The following is a 9,857-nucleotide window of genomic DNA, read 5'->3' on the forward strand; positions in this document are numbered from 1 at the left end:
GCAGCAGACAGATCACACCATACCCCCCCCCCCCAGGCCACACCAGCTCCAGCCTGCACATCTAACCTTCCCCCCCACCCCCGGTCACCGGCTCACTCACCCTGGGCAGGCAGCAGCGGCGGCGGCTTCCCCCTGCGTCTCCTCTGTGGGTCCGGCTTCCCCTTCGTCTCCTCCTCCTCCTTGGCCAATAGCATGGCTTCTCCTTTCAGCCAATCGGGAAATGGGACTCAGGACCTGCTTCCTGATTGGCCAGGAGGAGAATCCGTGTGGAAATAGTGAATATTGGGGTATTGAACTGGGTGGGCTCAGGGCACAGTGCTCTGCGCCCCAGACCCACCCTTTTTTGAAGCCTATTAGAGCCTCTAGCTCTAATCACATGCTCCAAAATAAACAAAAAAACCCCATTGGAATCCATGCATCTGGCGCCCTGCATGTAGATTAGGGGGCCAGACACATGGATAGGGGGGCAGCGCCCCTGCGCCCCCAGTGGACGGGCTGCCACTGGTATACTCCAATATAGTTCTGTATACTCTAACACAGGGGTGTCAAATTCAAATTTTATTGCGGGCCGCACCAGCAGTATCGTTGTCCACAAAGGGACTGTTGTATCTGAGGTGTGCTACGTAAAGAGTGTAGGGCAGGGGTCCTCAAACTATGGCCCTCCAGTTGTTCAGGAACTACAATTCCCATCATGCCCATGTCATGTCTGTGAATGTCAGAGTTTTACAATGCCTCGTGGATTGTGTAGTTCCGCAACAGCTGGAGGGCCGTAGTTTGAGGATCCCTGGTGTAGGGTTTAGGAGTGTGTTACGTACAGAGAGTAGAAGTCAGGATCACTCTACATACAGAGTTCAGGAGTGCTTTACAACACAGTCTAGGATTCAGGGGTGCGCTATGTACAGAATGCAGATCCAGGAGTGCCCCATGCACAGAGTGCAAAGTTCAGGAGTGTGCTACGTGCAGGGTTTAGATGTGCGCCATGTATAGAGTGCAGAGTTCAAGAGTACGCTATGTACAGAGTGCAGAGTTAAGGAGTATGCTACTGCTACCTCAACCATCCCTCCTTTCTACCAAAGCTTTCTTGAATCTCTCTATCGTACCTGGCCCAGCTCTAGTACCTCCCTGTGTAGGTGGCTATGCCTTGCCTTGCAGGGAGATCATTCCCTTTATCAGATTCTGGAGATCTGTCCCCGCCATGAATGCATATAGGGAACTGTTTGATCTTGAAGCCTCTTAGAGCAAAGCTGTTCCTTGTAAACACAGAAGGCTTCCATGTTTACAAGTGACACCGGAGAGCAGGAACAGTGGGTGAGAGCCCGAGGTGGCGGAATGGAGTTTCACCAGGTTCCAGCTGCAAAATTGGGTGCAAGAGCCACATGACAAGGCCTAGAGGGCCAGATTCGGCCCACGAGCCTTGTGTTTGACATATGTGCTTTAATACATTTGCATAAATGTAACATGAAATTAGCAGTTGGCTCACTTTGGCTGTTGGTTTGACTTACAGAACAAATTTACAGCGTCTTATAAACTTTGCATTATAGGATTGTCTTTTTTGTATTTTTATTTTAAGTGGACCTGCATCTTGCGGCTAATCTTTTCCGCACTGCTGAATAACAGGTCATTGCTTTGTAATGCCAGAGCTGCCCCCCTAATGTCTGGTGATCTGAAAGGTGGAGGAAGCACAGATTCTCAGAATGAATAAAGAAGAAGCAGGGAGATCCTTGCACTGCAGATCCTCAGGTACAGATTACTCTCCAGTGAGAATGTCAGCAACATCAAGCTAACCATCAGAAGCCTAACTAGACATACAAACTTGTGCACATGTACAGTATGTGCACATCACAGCTTACACGCGCATCATGCGCGGACACGTCCACCAAAGATAATGGCACCAAGCAGGCTGTTTAAACTTAAAGTGTTACTAAACCCAGGACTCTGCATTCACTATTTCTGGTCTCCCACAGTACACAGAACATGGAAATGCAATTCTTTTAGTAAATTTAAACTGCTAATTACCTTTTCTCATCAGCAGTATATAGCAGTCTTGTGACTTCTATCAGTGCCTGGTTAAAGCTTGTAGGAGGAGTTTTCATACTGCACTTTCCTATGAGGCTGCAGGACCCCTGACCCTCTCTCTGGACAGTGTTGATTGGCCCTGTGTTGATCACATGCACTCTCCCAAGAAAAAAAAAAAAACTCTAGCAATACACACCAAACTGACCTTTTGCAGCATAACTCCAGTAACTCTGTTATATCTGGAGATGTTATGGGGACAATGCAAGAAGAGGAGTATCTGTGCATACAGGATCAAACAGCCCTTTTATACAACGCAGAGGATTAACCCCTTAGGTTCCACAGTGAGTATAACAAGCATGCTTTACTGCATATACAGACTGATTTTACTGTTGTGGGTTTAGTAACACTTTAAGCTCTGCTTATTCCTGACTTATCTTACCTTTGATTTGGTGCCTTCTTGCTCAGCTGATTCTGGTGCAGCTTGTGACTTGACTCCGCTCATCTGATACCAGCGCTCCCTAGTCCCAGTCTTCGGTGTCTGCACCCTGGCATTTGTGTCTTTTGCCCTTGCAGACCCTATCTCGTCTTCTAGGGTTAAGCCTAGTACACACGCCACTCCACTCCAACAGAAGCCGGCCGACTCCCGATCAGTGCTCTCAGCCGAAAGTGCTGACCAGAGTGTTCTGACGCGGAGCCGTCCCCGTCAGAATCAGTGCCATCTTAAGAGCATTAAAGGGCCCCGGGCAATGCAGTGCACTGGGGCCCCGCCTACACAATCACCCAGGAGGATAAAAATGCAAATTTTTGATTAGACGATATTTATTGGCACAGCAGTGCCAGGCTAATGACAGCTTCCAAGTTCGGCGGCTGGGTCCGGTGAACACACACACGGATGGGAGTCAGACTTGACTGTCCTGTGTGTGCCTGTTCCCATGGAGGTGGACAGGCATTCCTGCAGTTGTGGGCTCCCCCTCCATGGCCCAAGTGGCCTGACAGCAGCACAGGGCCAACAGGCGCTTGTCACGGGCTAAGTTCGGCGGCGGGATGCACACGGGACTCGGAACTAATGCTTGGTTGGGGCTGGGTCACTGGGCAGGTGGGGCTCCCTGGGCAAGTGGGTCCCCTGGCCACTGCCCAGCGTGCCCATTTGGTAAGATGGCACTGGTCAGAATACATTAGCACAGTAAGGGAGATTCACAGTGATGGCGCTGACCAATCAGAATCCATCTGGTCCATCCTGGAAGTTGCTGCAGGGAGAAGAGAGAGAAGAGTGAGGATTTAAAGTTCCCTGGATTGCTCGACCAGCTGCGGGGATGCTGACAGTTCAGCACCCCCAAACGTAAGTACAGTGGGGACTGGTGTGGAGGAGAGGGTGTCTGGTGTTAGTTCACCTTTAGATTTTTTCTGTAAAGGTGAACTAACACTTTAAAAAAGGGTACAAATATAGTTACATAGTTGTTGAGGTTGAAAAAAAAGACACCAGTCAATCCAGTTCAAACTATGACACGTGTGTGTGTGTGTGTGTGTTTATGTCACTAGTAAATTGTATATCCCTGCATGTTGTGGTCGTCAAGGTGCCCATCTAACAATTTTTTCAAACTATTGATGCTCCCTACTGATACCACTGCTTGTGGAAGACAATTCCACATTCTTACTGCTCTGATAGTAAAGAACCTTCTACACAGTTTAAGGTAAAACAGCTTCTCTTCCAATTTTAGTGAATGGCCACGTGTCTTTTTAAATTCCCTTTCACTGAATAGTTTGTTCCTTATGCTAGGGTCACCAGTACAGTATTTGTATATTGATATCATATCCCCTCTCAAGCGTCTCCTCTCCAGAGAGAATAAGTTCAATGCTTGTAGTCTTTCCCCATATGGTCCTAATGCCTCGTACACACGTACCGATCGTCGGCCGACCGATCGGCCGTCTTTTGTCCAGGGCTGTCCTGTCCGCTGAAAAGTGCAAAAGACTGCACAAGAATTTTGTCCACCGACTGCAGAAGCGATGTCATGTGATGGTTAACTTTCCCTGTGTTTTTTCTTCTCTGAGCATGCCCAGTCTTGCAAATCTGCTGATTGTCGGCCGAATTCTGTACTGACTGGCGAACAATCGGCCGTTCTGGTGTTGGCCAACAAAAATTTTAATGCTTGCACGACAGATTCTTTTCGGCCGAAAGTGCGCTGTCGGCTGTCGGAAGCATCATACTAACAAGCCTACAATCGGCCGATCGGTCGTCGGCCGAATATTTACGGCCGACAATCGGTAACGTGTGTACGGGGCTTTAGATTCTAAAGCTGGATACACACTATCCAACTTTTGTTGGTAGATTTCCTTCAGATTTACCTTTTCTATGTAGTGCAAGGGTTTGCCAGATTGCATACAAATTGAAAGTGTTTAGGTTTGACCTCATATTATATGGTTTTGGTAAGTCTAAAGGAAAAAGTCTTCAGAAAATCTTATAGTGTGTATGGCCCTTTAGTTGATACACAGGAACCACCCAAAATGTAATTACAATTAACCACTGTTCAGTCCAAACTGTTGCCTAATTGTTATATTGTAACGAAATCAATAAAATGCAATAAAAATCAGTGTGCTTCTATTTTCTCGGTCTACTCACAGGGCGGGAGTGGGGAGGGACCTTGCATCCAGGGGAGGACTGGGCCAGGGGGCAGGGGGCAGGGGGGCAATTGCCCCCTGGGTCGCTCTGATGCCCCTAAAAAAGGCTGCACCGCTTCTGCCACAGACATGCCTAATGGAATCCTGGTTAAGAGAAGTAAAAATTCCCCCACCGCTAACGTACTGAATGTGGGACGAAGACATGGACAGAGTGCCTCCCCCCCCCCCCCAGCATGGGTGGGGTAAACTGTGTCTGGCCAGGTTCCATGCCCCACTGGAGACTCCCCTCCTCCGGTCAGTCACGAGTTCAGTTGGTGAGTAGAGAGTACCTGGAGTGGAGCTTCAGCCTGGAATGGGGGTCAGGAGAAGGCCAGGAAGAGAGAGAGTGAGAGCAGGGACTGATTCGCTGCATCATGGGCCTTTATGCCCCATACACACGCATCGATTATTGGCCGGGAATTTTCGGCCAACGTCTGATCGGCCGTTTTTCGGCTTGTTAGTATGATGCTTCCGAAAAAAGACTCCGACTTTTGGCTGAAAAAAATCTGGTGTGCAGGCTATAAAATTTTTGTTGACCGTCAAAACACGGCCAATTTTCGTGCAGTCAGTACAGATTTCGGCAGACAAAAATCTGATAAGCAAGTCTGGACATGCTCAGAGAAGAAAAAACACAAAGAAAGTAAACCAACACATGACATCACTTCTGAAGTAGGTTTTTGTTGGCCGAGAAAAATCGTGTGCAGTCTTATGCCCTGTACACACTATCAGATTATCTGAAGACTTTTGTCTGCAGACTTACCAAAACCATATAATATGAGGTCAAACCTAAACACTTTCAATTTTTGTATGCAATCCGGCAGGCCCTTGCACTACATAGAAAAGGTAAATCTGAAGACAAAAGTCTTCAGATAATCTGATAGTGTGTACAGGGCATTAGGCACATTCCAACCAACAAAACACCACTCTGGACAAAAGTCGGACGATCGGTCGGCCAATAATCGTTGCGTGTGTATGAGGCATTAGTTTGTACTCGTCCCTTGGGCCGGAAGTTGCCAGTCAGCCCCTGCTTGCAGCAGAGAAAGATCTAGTGTCCTGCCAGACAAGACTGTGCAAAATAGCAGAGCTGCATAATTCTTAGGACTGGATGTACAAAAATACAAACCCTTTTGGCAGATACATATATTGTATATTTCATCCGTGCTCTTTGCCTAAAGTTCAGCTTTATCTTTGTTTATTTTTTTGCACAGCAGATACTCTTAAAAAGGGATACTAGATGTCCCCACTTAAAGCATTTAATCACCAACGGTTTTAGTCGGCAATGTAAATCTGTCATGCCAGCTAGCAATAGTCGGACTCCCATGGAAGACTTTAACAATGAAGGACACATGTTTACAGAAAACCTAAATACTGCCTCCTATTATCTGCCTTTCATGTGGTGCTGAGACTTTTATATAGAGATGTGTAGATGCTTTTAATGATGTGATTCTACTGTAATGGCTTTAGTCCACAGAAAGGAGGACATGTGCAGAGCAGACGAACCATATTATCAAAAGCAGAAAATGATAAAAAACCACCAGAACATGCGATTAGGAACGTAAACCTTGTTTTATTATTTGTAAGATCTAAACAAACTCCCCAAAAATCTAAACTAAGGCAGATAAAATGGATAATCTTGACAAGGCAAAAGCTGCCCGCAATTCTTGTATGGCAATCAGATGTGCATCCATGACTGAGCTTCACTCCAACAATGTTCTGTTCAACAGAACATTCCCATTAATGCAAACATGAACCTTTTCTCATCGGTTTCTAACTTGCTTGATTAACTTCTCCCACAGACAGCAGAGAAGGATACAGGCAGGACAGGATGAAAAGCCAGCTGCTGATGAGTTTCATGCAGAGCCTTACAAGTTTGAAAATACCACCCAAGTCCCAGTTAATATTTAGTCCTATACATTGTCTTTTTTGACCTCAGAATGCATTGAATACCCTTTTGGTTGTCTGACCTTTACTGGAATAACACTTAATCTAGACCAGTGGTCCTCAACCACCAGGCCATGGCCTCCCTTCTTCCATGCCCCCTGCTAGCTGCAGATCCCTTAACCTCCCACAGTGCCTCCCAGCTCCCATCGTGCCCTCCAACCTTCCACAGTGGTCCACAGTGCCCCCAGGAGCCCTGAGAGACCTCCGCCAATGCAGTGTCCCTAAACCACCCACAGTGCAACCCAGCCTTCTACAGTGTCCGCAGCCTGCTTCAGACCCTCCAGAATGCTCCAAATATTTAACAGTGTCCCACAGTGCCCCTAGGACCCCTGAGAGACCTCAGCCACCACAGTGTCCCTCAACCACCCACAGTTAAACCCAGCCTTCTACAGTGTCCGCAGCCTGTTTCAGACCCTCCAGAATGCTCCAAATATTTAACAGTGTCCCACAGTGCCCCTAGGACCCCTGAGAGATCTCAGCCACCACAGTGTCCCTCAACCACCCACAGTGCAACCCAGCCTTCTACAGTGTCCGCAGCCTGCTTCAGACCCTCCAGAATGCTCCAAATATTTAACAGTGTCCCACAGTGCCCCTAGGACCCCTGAGAGACCTCAGCCACCACAGTGTCCCTCAACCACCCACAGTTAAACCCAGCCTTCTACAGTGTCCGCAGCCTGTTTCAGACCCTCCAGAATGCTCCAAATATTTAACAGTGTCCCACAGTGCCCCTAGGACCCCTGAGAGATCTCAGCCACCACAGTGTCCCTCAACCACCCACAGTGCAACCCAGCCTTCTACAGTGTCCGCAGCCTGCTTCAGACCCTCCAGAATGCTCCAAATATTTAACAGTGTCCCACAGTGCCCCTAGGACCCCTGAGAGACCTCAGCCACCACAGTGTCCCTCAACCACCCACAGTGCAACCCAGCCTTCTACATTGTCTGCAGGCTTCTTCAGACCCTCCAGAATGCTCCAAATATTTTACAGTGTCCCACAGTGCCCCTAGGACCCCTGAGAGACCTCAGCCAACGCAGTGTCCCTCAAACACCGACAGTGCATCCCAGCCTCCTACAGTGTCACCAGCATGCTTCAAATATTTAACAGTGTCCCACAGTGCCCACCTGAAACTTTATTCCCTACAGGGCCAGCAAGTCTGCTGCAGTGTCTCCTAACAAACTCTACAACCCTCATCTGCCCCACACTGACACCCAGCCCCATCAAAGGCCTTCCAGCATTTTAAAACATGTTTTTCAGTCCCATACTTTCATTGTGTAAGTATAAGCTTTAATTTTACTGTTGGGGCATGGAAGAATTTGGAAGAATTTATCAGGCCCTGGTCTCAAAAACGTTTGGAGGAATTGTGCCCCATCATTGATATCAGCAGGAGGAATAGTGCCCCATCATTGGTATTAGTGGAAAGCATAATCCCCATGATTGGTGTCAGTGGGAGTAATAGTGTCCCATCTGTGGCGTCAGTGGAAGGAATAGTTCCCCATTCTATGGCGTCAGTGGAAGAAATAGTGTCCCTTCTATGGTGTCAGTGGAAGGAATAGTGTACCATCTATGACATTAGTGGAAGGAATAGTGCTCAATCTATATAGCATCAATGGAAGGAATAGTGTCCCATCTATGGCGTCAGTAGAAGGAATAGTGTCCCATCTATGGCATCAGTAGAAGGAATAGTGTCCCATCTATAGTGTCAGTGGATGGAATAGTGTCCCATGTATGGCGTCAATGGAAGGAATAGTGTCCCATCTATAGTGTCAGTGGATGGAATAGTGTACCATCTATGACATTAGTGGAAGGAATAGTGTCACATCTATGGCATTAGTGGAAGGAATAGTGTCCCATCTACAGCATTAGTGGAAGGAATAGTGTCCCATACATGGCAATAGTAGAAGGAAGTGTCGCATCTATTGCCTTAGTGGAAGAAACAGTGTCCCATCTATGGCCTTAGTGGAAGAAACAGTGTCCCATCTATGGCATCAGTGGAAGGAATAGTGTCCCATCTATGGCATCAGTGGAAGGAATAGTGTCCCATCTATGGCATCAGTGGAAGGAATAGTGTCCCATCTATGGCATTAGTGGAAGGAATAGTGTCCCATCTATGGCATTAGTGGAAGGAATAGTGTACCATCTATGGCATCAGTGGGAGGAATAGTGCCCTATCTATGGTGTCAGTGGAAGGAATAGTGCCCCATCTATGGAGTCAGTGAGATGAATAGTGCTCCATCTTTGGTGTCAGTGGATAGAATAGTGCCTCATTGTTGGTGTCAGTGGGAGCAGTAGTGCCTTGTATCAGTGGGAGGAATAGTGCCCTAAGGGCCGTATAAAGGCAAGCAAAGGCCCACAGTTTGGAGACCACTGGTCTAGACTATCAGTGGTGTTGTGCTTCAGTTCTCATTTATACTCTACTCATTGGGGTCCTATACAAAGTACTAGCTTTGACCCCGCCGTCGCTTCAGTTGATCTTGAAAATGATTGCAAAAGTACAAAGAAGACGCCATTCAGACACCAACTGCCCAGTAGTACATCCTCCTTTGTTAAGTAGAAAACAGGTGGACAGCTTTCACCAATTGGCATCCTGGTTTACTGCAGGAACATGATGGTTGTAGCTGGGTCCCCTGGACATGTACTGTGCCTCAGGCTCCTACCTAGGTTGCCTTGTGGGTGAATCAGTTCTGACAGATAGAGAGAGCCCAGCTGGACCAGGACCACTTTAAAGACAACAAATGATGATCTACCAATTTAGCATTCTCAACCTGTCTATGCAACACCAGCAGACAAAGCCAGTCTTGGCTTCTTTAGGTGAGAGGCAACTGGGTGGGGAATCTTTTCCAATTTCTATTTTTTTTCACAACATTTCAACACTTCTGCAATACACCTTCCCCAGCTCTCCCCATAAACACAGTTGCGTAATAAGACAAATTGTATTTCAAAAACGACTGGATTTCTAATTTGCCTAAAGTTGGTTGGATCATGGTGCATGTCCAACTGCCCTCTAATGTCTATGGCAGCCTTAAAAATAGAGTCCCGCCAGGAGAACCCTGTAAAAAGAGAAGCTATATACGTACCTCTCCCATGGGTGGTGATTGAAAACTTTTGCAGCGCACAGCCACTATCGCACACTTTTAAGTATGTTGGATAGTATATGCCTCACTGGGCTATGGTTCCTGTACTTCCCTATGCAATGCAAGCTGATCATGGCTGGTGGGAGGGGTCAGCAAGGTGCTGTCTCCAGGGAAGA

The sequence above is a fragment of the Pelophylax lessonae genome (assembly GCF_965119305.1).
Source record: "Pelophylax lessonae genome assembly, chromosome: 8".
Classification (NCBI taxonomy): Eukaryota; Metazoa; Chordata; class Amphibia; order Anura; family Ranidae; genus Pelophylax; species Pelophylax lessonae.